The sequence below is a fragment of the Bombyx mori genome, chromosome 4 (assembly GCF_030269925.1).
Source record: "Bombyx mori chromosome 4, ASM3026992v2".
In the NCBI taxonomy this organism is placed as follows: Eukaryota; Metazoa; Arthropoda; class Insecta; order Lepidoptera; family Bombycidae; genus Bombyx; species Bombyx mori.
Window position 1 is genome coordinate 1,216,245 of NC_085110.1, and position 15,206 is coordinate 1,231,450.

The 15,206-nt window shown below is 40.5% G+C and overlaps 2 long non-coding RNA genes across 2 annotated transcripts; one reads left to right on the top strand and one right to left on the bottom strand.

Annotated features, from left to right (window-relative positions):
- Nucleotides 1-758: 758 nt before the first annotated feature.
- On the bottom strand, nt 759-13,951 carry LOC105842075 (nucleic-acid-binding protein from mobile element jockey). The gene is made up of 2 exons (XR_001139867.4): nt 13,340-13,951; nt 759-5,397 (listed from the first exon to the last, which is right to left on the bottom strand). It is a non-coding gene; the product is annotated as a nucleic-acid-binding protein from mobile element jockey (long non-coding RNA).
- LOC134201872 (uncharacterized) lies at nt 11,709-13,909 on the top strand. The gene is made up of 2 exons (XR_009977127.1): nt 11,709-11,921; nt 12,448-13,909. It is a non-coding gene; the product is annotated as an uncharacterized LOC134201872 (long non-coding RNA).
- Nucleotides 13,952-15,206: the final 1,255 nt, after the last annotated feature.

Here is a 15,206-nt window from a genome sequence, read left to right on the forward strand (position 1 = left end):
CTTCAGCGGTATCCTGAGGAGACGGGATAGAGTCCGGGTTAAACGGGAGCGATGGTGGATCAGATTCAGCCAGGCTGATGCCCAGCGTGTGCCAATCCACCACAGTCCTCGTGACGGGAACGGAATCGGGAGCGCGACCGAGCTTCATAACGACGGGACGGTGGTCTGAATCTAACTCTGAAACTACTTCGATCGAGTGTAAGCGCAGAGTTACGTTTTTTAATAACGCTATGTCGAGTATATCCGGGCGATGCGCGATATTTAGCGGGTAGTGAGTCGGGGTTAGCGGAGCGACGATATCGAAGGCGAGATCATCGACTAACGCGTCAAGCCGCCTGCCATTCGGGGTTGTGGTGTGTGAGTTCCACCTGATGTGTTTACAATTTAGGTCGCCCGCCAGAATGACAGAGCTCCCCATACCGAGCAGCGCCTCGATATCACTGCTTAGAACGATCTTATCCGGTGGAAGATAAACGGACGCGATAACGATCGGCGCGTGTCCCGTCAGTGAGATTCGGCACACTGATGCTTCGATATTAGCGAGCGCGGGAGGATCGAGCGGGACGCAATGCAGGGCTCTTCTATAGTAAATGACGGTACCACCACCACGGGCAGAGAGCCTGTCGTTCCTGACCATGTTATAGTTCGCGATTTTAGGGTCACGGCGCGCGGGCTTAAGTAGGGTCTCCTGCACTAAAAAGATATCAATTTGGTGGTCACGCAAAAAGTTAGAAACCTGATCACGTTGATTTGCGAGACCGTAAGCGTTAAAAAATCCTATCGTTACGGATAGGGGCTTTATTCTACTTATATACGCCATTGATTACCGGCGGAGTGAGGGGAGGACGTACGTATTTAATGACGCGTATACGTCGGCGTATTCCTGCACAACGGCGATAAAGTGTTGTGCAGTGGAGGCAGCGCGAATGGCGTCGCCCAAAGCGTTAACGCGCTCAAAGTTGATCGACTGAAAGAAGTCGATCGCTAAAGCGAGATTGTCGGACGCGGTCGGAGGGCAAGTCGCGGGAGAGGGACGAGTCGCGGGGGCGGGACGAATCGCGGAGGAGGGAGTTGTAGCCGTGTTCGTGTACGGCAGCGGTTTTGCCCAGGCCGAGACACTGGGCACCGCCGCCGGAACGAACGCTGGCTTAGCCTGCGACGCAGAGGGTGCCGAGGCTTTGATGTCTGGGCCGGAAGCTCGGAGGCGGTTTTGGCGGGCGACGCGGCGATTTATTTTAGGGGCTCGGGGGCAACCACGGTAATTCGCGGGGTGACCCTGTGTTCGACACAGGACGCAGCTAGGCGGTTCCGTCGCGGTTTTTTGGTCGCGAGCGCAGAGGGCCGTGGCGTGATCGCCCAAACACTTAACACATCGGGGGCGCGCGTGACAGTTACGGGAAGAGTGCCCGTACAATTGACAGTTATGGCACTGGCTAGGAGTGCCTTTTTTATGGGGGGCTTCGACAGCGATACCAGAGAGCCTACAGACGGTCTGTGTGTTAAAGATTTTCTTACCCTCGGGGGTAGGCTGGAGAGCGACTAGAACCATATTATATGGCTCCCTACCGCGACCGGTGTGCATACGGTGCACAGAATTCACTGGTAGGCCTTGTTCTAACAGGTCGGCTTTTACGAGCTCTACATCTAACTCTTTAGGGATTCCGCGTATTACAACGCGGAGTTCGCGCTCCTCCTGGAGCGTATACGTATGGAAACTTATACGCTCCTTACGGAGGTAAGAAGAGAGGGCCCTATGGTCGTCGGGTGTTTGAACCTTAATTTGAATGCCGTTCGCGAGGTTACGGGCATTCGTGAAATTTATATTTTTGGCCTTAAGGGCCAGGCAAACTCGATCCCAAGCTGCCTTCTCCTGAAGGATAACCGGGGGAGGGGTCTGGGTTTTATTTTGTGCCACCGGACGCGGCGACGGAGTGGCACGGGCTGGGGGCGCAACGGGAGTCTGAGGGCGGGGGCGCGACGCGTTCACGGCTTTGCTAATTTTAGCGGCCGCGGGAGCTCGAGACTCCGCGGCACGCTTCTTACCCTTCTGTACCAGGGTGAATCCATCCGTCGATGAGGCGGGGGCGAGGTCGACCTCCATGTCCGAGTCAGAGTCGGAGCACGAGGAGGCGGGTGCAGGCGACCTACGAGCAAGTGTAGGTGTTTTAGAGGGCGCGACGGAGGCCGCGGATGATCGCTCAGCTGAAACGATGGTCACGGCGGACGACGCAGCAGCTTTTCTCGCCAGTATAGGCGACACGGGAGCGGCAGGCACGACAGAGGCTGCGGTGCTCAATGCAGAAGCTCTGCACGCAGGTACAGGCGACGCAGGAGCAGCGAGCGCGGCGGAGTCCTCGAGAGGGCTCGCAGTGTGATTGGCCTTGAAGGCCAAAAACTCCGAGGCGAGCTGTGGGTGGCGAAGTCGGAGGAATTCCGCGAATACAGCGTCCATGATCGCTGAGTACCCAGGTGGGGCGGCCCCGGGTCTTGAAAACACTCGCCTTGCGGCGAGGCCCCAACTTCTCGGACCTGAGCGGTTCTATTGAACACAGGTGGCAATGCGGCGCGATTACTACAGGACAAAGAAAAAGCACAACAAAACAGAAATTACGAAAAGAAACAAAACAAATAAATACTTGCAGGAAACCACTTTGTCGGCAGATGTACCACGAACACAGAAACAACAAAAGGAAACAAAACAAATAAAAACTTCCAGAAAGAGCACTTAGTCGGCAGATGTACCACAAACACAGGCCGCGCGAACAATGGCCGGGCTAACAAAAGCCGGGCGAACAAAGACCGGGCGATCGAGTGGACGATGAGCACGTCCGCACGTGACGGGTGCCTCTATCGGAATGACCTGCCCATATCGTAGGCTTCGAAGGCCAAATACCGAGGTGTCATGCCCAAACAGAGGGATAACATTCCGTCGCTTGCGACGAAGGGCTCGACAAGCAAATTCACCCACATACACTGCCCACTGAGTTTTTGGCCGGATCTTCTCAGGTGGTCCCGTTTCCGATCTGGTGGTAGATTCTGCGAAAGATTGCTTTTGCTAGGACCAGTGTTAGCAACACTTCCAGTTTGAGCCCCGAGAGATCACCGTCCGGGCCAAGCTGGAATAGCATCTTAGGCTACCAGCAAATAGGTAGAAAAAAGAATAAGTAAGGTACAATGAGGTCAAAACCTCAATTGTACAGCACAGCGGTGCTCCCGTCCTGATCGGTTCTCCGAATGGACCTACGTGACCAGTCGTACAACACGCCTTTGTTCATAAAGAGAAGTGTGTCCAGCAATGTCCAGGGTTTGGATTCTAATTGGACAATAGTATTTATTAGGTAGAATGCAACGGATGCACACATCGAGAGAAGAAGGTATTCAGCCCAGGCTCCAAACATCAAATATCTCGATAAAGGAAACAGACTTCGACTGGATATCGAACGAAACGTGATTGAAGTAATCAAGTATGATCGATACAAGTTTTTCTCATCTGTTCACAAGTTACTGTTCATTTGCTTACAAATGGACGCAGCGTGTTCGGGTTGTATATGTTCGAAATAATCGAAAATTGGTAACGTCTGTGAATAACAATAGCAATAGATGCTAAGACTTTGCTGATGGTAGGACAACTTGTGAGTCCGCACGGGCATGTACCACCACCCTGCCTATTTCTGCCGTGAAGCAGTCATGCCTTTCGGTTTAAAGGATGAGGCAGACGTTGTACTGTTAAAATTGAGACCTTACAACTTATGTCTCGAGGTGGGTGGAGACATGCACGTCGTTCGTGTCTATGGGCCCCGGTCACCACTTAAAACCAGGTGGGCCGTGAGCTCTTCCACCCATTTAGGCTATAGAAAAAAAAGACTTGTGTTCAATTATTAATGCTATGCTTGTGTATGTACATTCATTTTATGAAATGTTAAATAAGTATATCGCAGCAAATAGCCGATACAGAACTCATATTCTTGAACCAATCACGCGAACTGAATTTTCTCGAGCTCCAACGACCGATAACTGTAACAAATTGACAATTTTAATAAATAAAATACCAAAGTGAAATTATTATTAAGACTTTTATTTATTACGGTTAAATTTTGATTTAATTATTTTAATTGCAATAAATAATTTTATTATACATATGTATATCATAGCCAGGACAAATATGTCTATTTAAAACGTTCCATACTGACAGACCCAACAAAAGACAAAACATCTTTCCGGTTATAGCCTTATATCAATATCTCTGATTAGTATTATTGTCCGCCATTTTGGATTTGAAATAAATGGATTGACAGATGCACAGACAAGCACGTCAATAACTTTAGTAAAACCAATTCATATTCTATCCGTCAAACCGAAATCCATATTTACTTTGTAACAGAATTGAACATAATTAATGCCGAGACATAAACAAATGGTATCTCGCGATGCGTGACTATGTTTTGATGAGATGCCACTCCGCTGGTCCGTATATTGACTGCTTCTCTCTAAGCACGTAATTAACTTAGCGCTTATGCTGCTATTTGTCATTGCTTTGGCTTTAAGTCCACAACACAGGTACAGATTAGGGATGATCGATATTCGTCGATGTTGAATAAGCAGCGATGTTTAGCTGAAAAACATCGATGATTTTAACATCGTCGACGTTTTGGTTTCGATGATATCCACACATCGATTGTATGAGAATAAAATATCGAATAATCGAAACGTCCATATATCCCCTAGATAGTACAACTATTTTAAACTAGATGATACTGATCAACGTAATCGAAGTAAGCCGTACTACATAAATGTGTGTGAAATTAAGAAAATGTAAATTGTGAAGTGTAATGTCGGAGTCAAGTCCAATAATGAAACGCTCGATTATAATTCGTAAAACGTAGTTTTAATGAATAAACACTTATAATAAATAAAATAAACCCTTTTATTTCCTACCAAAAACATCAATGTTTTTAGACATCGATGTTTTACTATCGATCTTTATCGTACATCGATAGTTTTAAATCGATGCTAACATCGATATTAACATCGATGTTTTATTAATATCGATCATCCCTACAACAGATACAGCTGCACACACATTCGAGTATGCTCGCTCGTCTACGCTCAACTCCACATAACGTTCGTTGTCGCAATAATACATATTACTATGACCAAAATTTTCAAATATCATTTTAGTTTCGGAATATAATTTCAACACTCTTGAATTTTTATTGCTCTTGAGCAAATTACATTCGAATTTTGTGCTATTAATTAATGACTAAAAAAATTTAATGTAATTTTATTAGACGGTTTCGCTTATTATGTAAGGTTTGCTTTCAGTCTCTGATTTGATCTGCTCTTCCTCCAGCTGGTTGATACCCTTCATCTTGTTCTTGATCACTTCGTATGGCAACACTGAAACAGAGAAGCTTTCATTAGGCATTTTTTAAATTTCGATGTCGTCTTAAGGGGTACATAGTTGATCTATTTTTTTCTTTTTTTTTATTGCTTAGGTGGCTGGACGAGCTCACAACCCACCCGGTGTTAAGTGGTTACCTGAGCCCATAGACATCTACAACGTAAACGCCGCCACTCACCTCGAGACATGAGTTCTAAGATCTCACTTTAAAATTACAACTGCTGCCCCGCCCTTCAAGCCGGAACGCATTACTGCTTCACGGCAGAAATAGGCAGGGTGGTGGTACCTACCCGTGCGGACTCAAGACGCTCTACCACCAGTAAAAGATCTATCGCTGCATACAACTATCATTACTTTTTATGCAAAAAAACAAAGAAAAGTAGAGATAAGAGAAGTACACCTGGATCGTAAAAGATGATTGATAGACAAACTCCCAGTCTAGCTGATGTTTGACGATTCCAAGTGTACTGTATATACGCTACAACATAGACACCGTCCGTCTGGAGACATACCCTATATAGCTGTTATGCAATTGAAATTTTGACCTTGAAGATAAACCCGATTATAGATGTAGTGAGAAATTATTTTCCTTCGGGAAAACTCGGATCCATATCGGAATACGATGACACCCGAACTGTAATGAATGATCCTCTTAAATGTGTGACATTTTCATATCCAATAATATGGAACTTTATTGTTTAGTGTCAAAGGTCAAAATGAATAATATCATTGCACTGAAGCTATTTGAGAGATCACGATAAATACGAACTTTTCCGAAAAATTACGAAGGAAAATCTTTTCTCACTATATCTATACGAAGTCTGGGGCAAGTCCAACACCTCATAGAGTAACATAAGATTGTCTCAAACAAGCTGGTGGTGATATTCAATTAGATATGTGTATCGATTCTGGTCTTCATTTAAGAACAGATAGACCGTTATCTCGTCTACAATAACAAAAGAATCTATGAGAAACTCATAAAGTCTTCAAATTTAGCTTAAAAAAATGTATCAGGATCTCAGATTCTGCGTCGTCAGATTTAGCTTTATTTTCTGAAAACATCAATAAGAGTATTAACACGTGCGTGTGTTCAACACGTTCGGCTTCAATGAGTATCTCTAAGATAACAGAATGTCACGGTTTGTTGTGTGTTGTCACAAATTGTTTTTGGACATCCACAAAGTTTATTGTTGTCATTTGAAATGCCGCACCCGTCACCAATCGATTCAATACGTTTAAATAACTTTAAAACGTTCTTGAATATCAACTGAAGAATTATAACGACACCGACTTGCATACATATGTTTGCATGGTTTGTTTTGCTGTAAATTCTTCTATTTACGCGAGTCATGTACCTAATTAAAACAAAATATTTTTAGGTACGGCTTAATCTCGCGTTTAGGGAAAGACTCGTTGAATCGCCTTAAAACACCGTTGTTTACGGGTACCCTGTATAATTACTGTAAGCAAGCGTTAATACCAAATATTAAGTGTATTATTATCTATGTTAATAACCAGCAAAAACGAGACACACGTGTAGCGCTCCGTCAATGTCATGATCACATGAGTAAATATCCTTACAGACAACCAGTGTAGCACAGCCATCTAATTTTACATTCACGTTTTAAATTTTAAGTACATTTTCATGTTAATTTTTACGTGATTATATACAAACTGGGATAAAGTAGGCTTTATTTACTATTATATCTAGCCAAGTTTAAAAGACAAAAAGCTAGTTAGAGACAATAAAAACAATTCGATAAATGTGTATAGAATATTAGAAGTACAACAATTTTAGCTATTACTATTTACCACCTATTAGTAAGTATTATGTCCTAATTTTCGATCTGTCCGTAACACAAATATCAGCTATTGTTGGACATACTTTTTTTGAAACAATTTAGTTAAATTAAACACGACAACCGCTAGGGGCGGTTCGTCTCTTAAAGAAGAACTTTGCGCAAACTCATGGCAGTTATGAAAAATATCAATTCAATGACATCCGAGCAACCTTTAAATACCGTTGCCACAAATCTCTCTGTGTCGTAGACACGTCCTTACGGATCCATCTGATCCACTAACACTACTATTAGATGCCTGCAGCTCTAACGTCAGCAGCAGGCTTAGTGACCTTGGTAGCCGTCCTTATCGAACTCGACAAAAAGCTCGCCGTGTAACTTAACCCATACATTAGACCGTTCCAGTAATCCTTCTTTCTTATCTTTCTACTCTCCAACAATGAGCAACTAGATTTTTTTTTTATTGCTTATGATGGGTGGATGAGCCCACAGCCCACCTGGTGTTAAGTGGTTACTGGAGCCCATAGACATCTACAACGTAAATGTGCCACCCACCTCGAGATGTAAGTTCTAAGATCTCAGCATAGTTACAACGGCAGCCCCACCCTTTAAACCGAAACGCATTACTGCTTCACGGCAGAAATAGGCAGGGTGGCGGTACCTACCCGCGCGGAATTACAAGTGGTCCTACCACCAGTAATTACGCAAATTATTATACAATTTTGCGGGTTTTATTTTTATTACACGATGTTATTCCTTCATCATGAAAGTCAATCGTGAACATTTGTTGAGTTCGTAATTCATTAGAAAAATTGGTACCCGCCTGGGATTCGAACACCGGTGCATCGCTCAATACGAATGCACCGGATCTTATCCCTTAGGCCACGACGACTATATACGGCAACAAGTAAAAACTATAATTTTAGAAATCATGTCTCCAGATGGGTGGTGGCATTTACGTAGTTGATGTCTATGGGCACCACTAACCACCACCGATAAGCTGAAGTTAAGACACCAGGCTGTCCATGAACTCATCCACACCTTTAAGCACTAAAAAAACTGTTTAAGGATATTAATAAACCAATTTAAATTTAAGGAATAGAAAAATTTTACATTACATATTCAGTGACGCCAAACTATCATTTTCATTCATTTTAAGGGAGCGCAGAGGAGCACATACGAAGCATGACAAAGAATAATATTTGGTACAGAACAAGTACTCAGGGTAAACTGTTCTCTGTAACACTATTCACTCCGTTAATAATCTACGGATATTTCGGCAATAACCAAGGTTTTAATTTCATGTTGCAATCTCTACGCCATCGACAATTCTAGCATTGCATTGCAAAACAAACGTGGAATCTGAACTCTGCAAAACTGACCTTTCATTGATAGTGTGGCGAAATTAATTGTTACCGAGAATCTAATAATTTTTTAACAGCATAGATCAGTGTTCACTGTTCTCAGAGTTACAGCAAAAAGGTCGGATTTGATTTTATGCTGCTGTAGATATCGCTTTTAACGGATTCGAAAATGGTCCCTGAGAAAATACTAAAATGATATTTTGCCATTAAAATTTGAAATATGCACATTCGACGGAATTCGACCTCATGCCACCCCAGTCCATAACTCCGTTCCGTATTTTGCAGTCGTTTTGGAGACTTGGAAGAATGTATCTTTAGATGAAAATTGCAAAGTAAGTTTTATAAGGCGTTTGGAGAACGAAATTAAATTTAACTGGTAAAATTTTTGTGTGTGTTTGGGTTGATTTTGTCCACAAAATCATTATGTGTATAGTTCGTCGTACATTATTATATATTATACAATATTAATTATTCTTTTACTATATACTAGCTGACCCGGCAGACTTCGTAGTGCCTCAATCGATAAATAAAAGACACATCAAAGGGACACATCAAAGAAAAAACAAAATTATTTGTTTTTATATAATTCCGAGCTTTTTTTATATTTTCTCACCTTTTAAACCTTCCCTGGACTTCCACGAATAATTCAAGACCAAAATTAGCCAAATCGGTCCAGCCGTTCTCGAGTTTTAGCGAGACTAACGAACAGCAATTCCTTTTTATATATAGAGATAAATATAAAGTATTCAAATCAACAGTAGGTTTGTGTTGCTTTGAATACTTAAAATTCAATCCATTCGGTGAAATATTGAGAAAATTACCAAAAGACATTGGAATGTTGGCCGATATTACTCTTAATTTATATGCTGCTCTCGGTTCCTGGTACGAAAGGTATTGCCGATAAAGTCATAAAGATTATACTGTAAATATTTTGCCTTCAGCGTTATATAGGACCTTACAAGAAAGAAGTGGTTTGATTTTGATATACAAATAAAACTAGTATTTTTGAACAAAATGATCGGATATTTATTTAGTTGTAAAGAGGAGGGTATGCCATTAATAATGGAAAATAATATCAACTAAATGGTCGCCATGGCTCTTAAATATTAAGTGTATTAAGTTAAGTGAAGTCGTCGTGGCCTAAAGGATAAGGACAAGACGTCCGGTGCATTCGTGTCTAGCAACGCACCGGTGTTCGAATCCCGTGCGGACTCACAAGAGGTCCTATCACCAGTAATTACGCAAATTATAATTTTGCGGGTTTGATTTTTATTACACGATGTTATTCCTACACCGTGGAAGTCAATCGTCAAACATCTGTCCACAAGTTACTATTATATTACTATATACTATGCTATTAGAACTTATATCTCAAGGTGGGTAGCTCATTTACGTCATAGATGTCTATGAGCTCCAGTAACCACTTAACACCAGGTGGGCTGTAAGCTCCTCCACCCATATAACAATAATTAAAAAATAATCTTTGTGAGATGATGATATTTAACACATTAACCATTTTTCCCCTACCGATTCGCTGTTAGCCAATGGAGCTATTCCAGCTTCTCGCGGACTGAGCTCACGGGCTCATTCTGAGAGAATTGGCCGACACTAGCCCTAGCAAGAGCATTGCTTCGCAAAATCTACTGACGAATCGGAATTGCAATCCACTCAGAAGATCCGGCGAGAAACTCAGTGGGTTACACATTATATGGATGTTGTATCAAAAGGGACTTAGAACGATCGGGTAATCATCAAAAAAAGAAGGTTTATATAAAATTACAGGATATTTTATTGTCTGCGAAGGCAGACGAACCTGTGGTCAACCTAATGCTAGTAAGGAACAAAGACATCAGCAGAGCCAGGAGCACAGCCGTATCGCTTCCTTCCGAAGAATGTGGAAAAGTCAGAGAACAATGAAGATCAGCTAAGCATGGTACAATGTAGAGTGACTGTAAATAGACCGAAACAGAACGCCTCCTAGAGTACAGTTCGACAACTTAATCGACATGTTATTGACTCCGAACTAAGACTAAAATTCGCAGACCAGGGTTCAGTATGGTGCATAAAATAAAATATACGAATATCAATCGATTCTCAGCCTGTACATTTAATAACACGGTATAACGGCCTTCTTTTTTGTTTTTTCTTTAATTTCTATATGCTAAGCTTTGCCTAACCCCCATTACACCCATCCACTCTCAGTGCTTTTGGACGCTACTGGTAGACGCATTCAGAGCATAGGTCACCGTACTCATCGAACTTACCGAAGAGTTCGACGTGAAACTTAAATCGTACAATGTGTATATAATATGTGCACTTCATTGTTTTATCAATCAACAACAACAAAAACATTGATCTTTGCATGTTGATGTTGCGGGCAAACCTACCATCTACCTATATATATTAATATGTGAAGCAAAAACTTTGTATCCCTTTTTACGAAAATTGCGCGGACAGAGGAGTATGACATTTTCCACACTTATAGAGAATATAGAGAAGAAGTGCATAATGCTAATATTTTTTTAAAATAATGCATAAAAGATACATTAAATCAATAAAGAAAACATTACACACACTACATACCATGTGTTTGACGCACACACGCATGCATACTATTTATTGTCAAACTTTTGTTCATGACGTCTTTTGTCAAATTGAGATTAAATATTGTTTGTCTTTGTTAATATTTTTTATAGTGTAGTCTTGGCGAAATTTGTGATTATAGAAGTATAAAATACAATCATAATAATGTACAGATTTACAATTCCAATTAATAATAGTCGAATTTCGACTACTGCTGGACCTCTAGTTATAATAATTATATATCGAAATTGCTTAAAAATATTTAAATTTTATAATTATGAATAACATTTTCATGCGTTGCATTGTTTTATTCTGGTTATTTGTATTCGTGAAAATGTAAACTCGTATCGCGAAAAGGTGTTCTTATGATTTAAAGCAAAAAAACGACCATGACTCGAAGTTGCAGACAATAACTAAAATATTTACAGTTTCCTAATAATGTTATGATGAATTGCTGATATTTCTTTATTTTATTTTGCGAAACAATACATAATGTATGCAAATATGTACATGCGTATATTACGTCCTTGGTTAAATTCATTTATATAATCATGAAAATCCATATTTTGGTTCTCGGTAGGCTACGACAAGACTGCTTGTACGTGGCTAAAATCAATGTATGGCGGTGGCCACTTTCCCATTGTATAGGCCGAATAGCCATAATTAGAGATTTATCTTTTTTGGTGTGCGGTAAAAGCTATTAACCTACTTACCATATTTTGGTAAAATTAATTACGTCACATTAGTGTTAGATACGTCTTCATAGGACAAATTGTACGTATTTTGTTGTCTATATTTTTTATTTTTTTATTTTTATTGCTTAGATGGGTAGACGAGCTCACCTGATGTTAAGTGGTTAATGGAGCCCATAGACATTCACAACATAAATGCGCCACCCACCTTGAGATACAAGTTCTAAGGTCTCAAATATAGTTACGGCTGCCCCACCCTTCAAACCGAAACGCATTACTGCTTCACGGCAGAAATAAGCAGGGTGGTGGTACCCATCCGCGCGGACTTACAAAAGGTCCTACCACCAGTAATTACGCAAATTATAATTTTGCGGGTTTGATTTTTATTACACGATGTTATTCATTCACCGTGGAAGTCAACCGTGAACATTTGTTGAGTACGTATTTCATTAGACAAATTGGTACCCGCCTGAGATTCGAACACCGGTGCATCGCTCAACACGATTGCATCGGACGTCTTAACCGTTAGGCCACGACGACTTTATTTGTGTTGCTAGGCACAAAGCCTTTATACGTGTCACTAATAAATAATAATCTAAATGTTCTAGGTCCCAAATCAGCTCGGCAAAAATACAATTGTAACTGGATGAGTTGCCAAAGCATGTTTTCATAATTTCTGGACATATGATTTTTGAGCCTAACACTGAATATTCCAGTTAAAACGAGTACTCACGACTGACAGCTGTCCAGCAATTTGTCGTTGCCAATAGCAAACGTGACGCTTATCAACTAGGGTGAAGCAGTAAAAAACCTTTATAGAAGAATCCAGTAATTACGCATACGCATGGATAATCCTAGCAACTTTGTTGTTTCTGCAAGTACTCGCCATTAGCAAAACGAGAACAGCCAGAAACAATATGTCTAATAGTCTCTCCCGGACGGTGGCATGCCCGACAAATGTCGACCGTCCCATCCTTTTATTATACATAGTTATTATATATTAATTTTTATAGTATTTTATTTAAGTTTATTTTTAATATCAAATCGTCTATATAATGTATTTTTAGTTCAAAAAATGGATAGTAGAAGATAGAAAATGGGTCTCCAAAAATGTCAATTAATAGTTTTAAGCTCTTTTTTATTAATTTCTTCCATCTATAAACCTTAGAAATCGCGCATAATACCTACGTAAAATCAAGTTGAAAAGACCAAGTCTATTAGAATAGGTCATTAATTGCTATTAACTAATTAAAGATATGTAAAGTATTTGCCAAGAGCAGATTAAGTTCCAAGGACATAACTAATCAAAAGATTTACCTACACCTTCCAAGGTCAAGGTATTTCCCGTAACACAACACAATTCTACAAAAACAATAAAACGAGAGCGGATTGAACGTAAACTCTATAACAATCTTTACATCTGTAAAAATAGGGCACATTTTTGCTGATTCTCCGTCTTTTCGATTGGGCTCTTTTTACATTGAATGGTGCTGAACTCACCCGACCAGAGTCGCAGTTTTCTTTTTGTTGTGTCTTCGTCGTTCATGCACAGCCTCACGATGTCGAACAAAGCGAGGCAAGTCAAGAACATCAGTAAACAATATATTATTATTTGCAACATGACTGCACACGAGTTTGCTGTGTAAGCTCGAATGGCGGACTAGCGTGATACAGTGAGACCTGCTTGCGTTGCGACGACAAAGTTTAGACGTTCGTCTTTTATGATGTTATTAATCCGTATGCAGACGTGTCGGACCGCCTGCCGCTGAAGTAGTTCTTGTTACCTGGAACCTCTGTAGATTCGATTGCATTTTCAGAGATTATTTTGGAACGAAGTTCCTTATGGGACGATGCGGAGGGGAACCCTAATCGGGGAAAAACGTCCGTAACGTAAGATTTTTATTATTTATGTATAGTCTTAGTATGATGGCTATACAGTGTCTAATGTATAGTCTACGTGATGACGGTTATTATTACTATTCATATAAATAGCTGTTTCTTTGTATATTAGTATTATATATTTTTTATAAATCATTGTGAATAAAATGAAGTTGATAACTTTGTAAAGTACATAGTTTTTTTTTTTTTATCAATAAAAAAATCATAATAATAAATGTATACCCGAATAATTATTTTCTCTATATACCTCGAATAGAACTTAAAATTAATATTTTTATAATAAGGAACTTCGTTCCTATCCGGTGTCCCACGACACCACGCATCTTTTTATGACGTCACATCTGACTCCGGAATGAACTCACCTCCTCGTCCACTCCTAAAGAGGTTCGAAAATGCAATTAACGATAGGCGGTCTGCTGTGCTCTAGCATTACTGATTTTCATGAGACAAATAATAAACCAAACAACAAAAAATTAACGCTTAATCTGTCTATCAATTTAACTAGAAACACCGGAACCGAAGAATCAAAATGATCATGAACCCTTAAAAGTCACCTCGTTCCAGATAATCGTCCTAAATTAATAAGATCAAGAAGCAAATGTATAAAATTATAAATTCAAAACTAATAAATTGGAAGGCTGTTGTCACCATAATTAATTAAACTGTTAATGACCTTAATGGGAGACGGGTTTCCGCGTCACCACTGAATTATGTTTTAGTTTGTTGGTTTTCAATATTGAGCGATGCACCGGTGTTCGAATCCCGCAGGCGGGTACCAATTTTTGTAATGAAATACGTACTCAACAAATGTTCACGATTGATTTCCACGGTGAAGGAATAACATCGTTTAATAAAAATGAAACCCGCAAAATTATAATTTGTGTAATTACTGGTGGTAGGACCTCTTGTGAGTCCGCACGGGTAGGTACCACCACCCTGCCTATTTCTGCCGTGAAGTAGTAATGCGTTTCGGTTTGAAGGGTGGGGCAGCCGTTGTAACTTTAATTGAGACCTTAGAGCTTATATCTCAAGGTGGGTGGCGCATTTACGTTGTAGATGTCTATGAGCTCCAGTAACCACTTAACACCAGGTGGGCTGTGAGCTCGTCCACTCATCTAAGCAATAAAAAAAAAATAAAAAAAAAATAGCTTAATAGGTAAAACGCTGGGCTATTCGTTTCGAGACGTGCAAACAACAACTAGGCCATGTTCAGTGTTCTAGTGCGAGTTTTCTACGTTCTCGATAGCGTAAAAGTTAACTAAAATTTGTATGGAGTTGGAACAACGCCCCTAGCGGCAAACGTAGGCAAACGTTCCAACTCCATACAAATGTGAATCAACTTTTACGCTATCGAGAACGTTGAAAAACTCGCGCTACTATCATCTGTGATACTAAATATGTGTAAGAGCTGCTTACAAGTCTGTACCGTGGATAAGACAATTCCGGTTTCATATCTTATAGGTGTAAA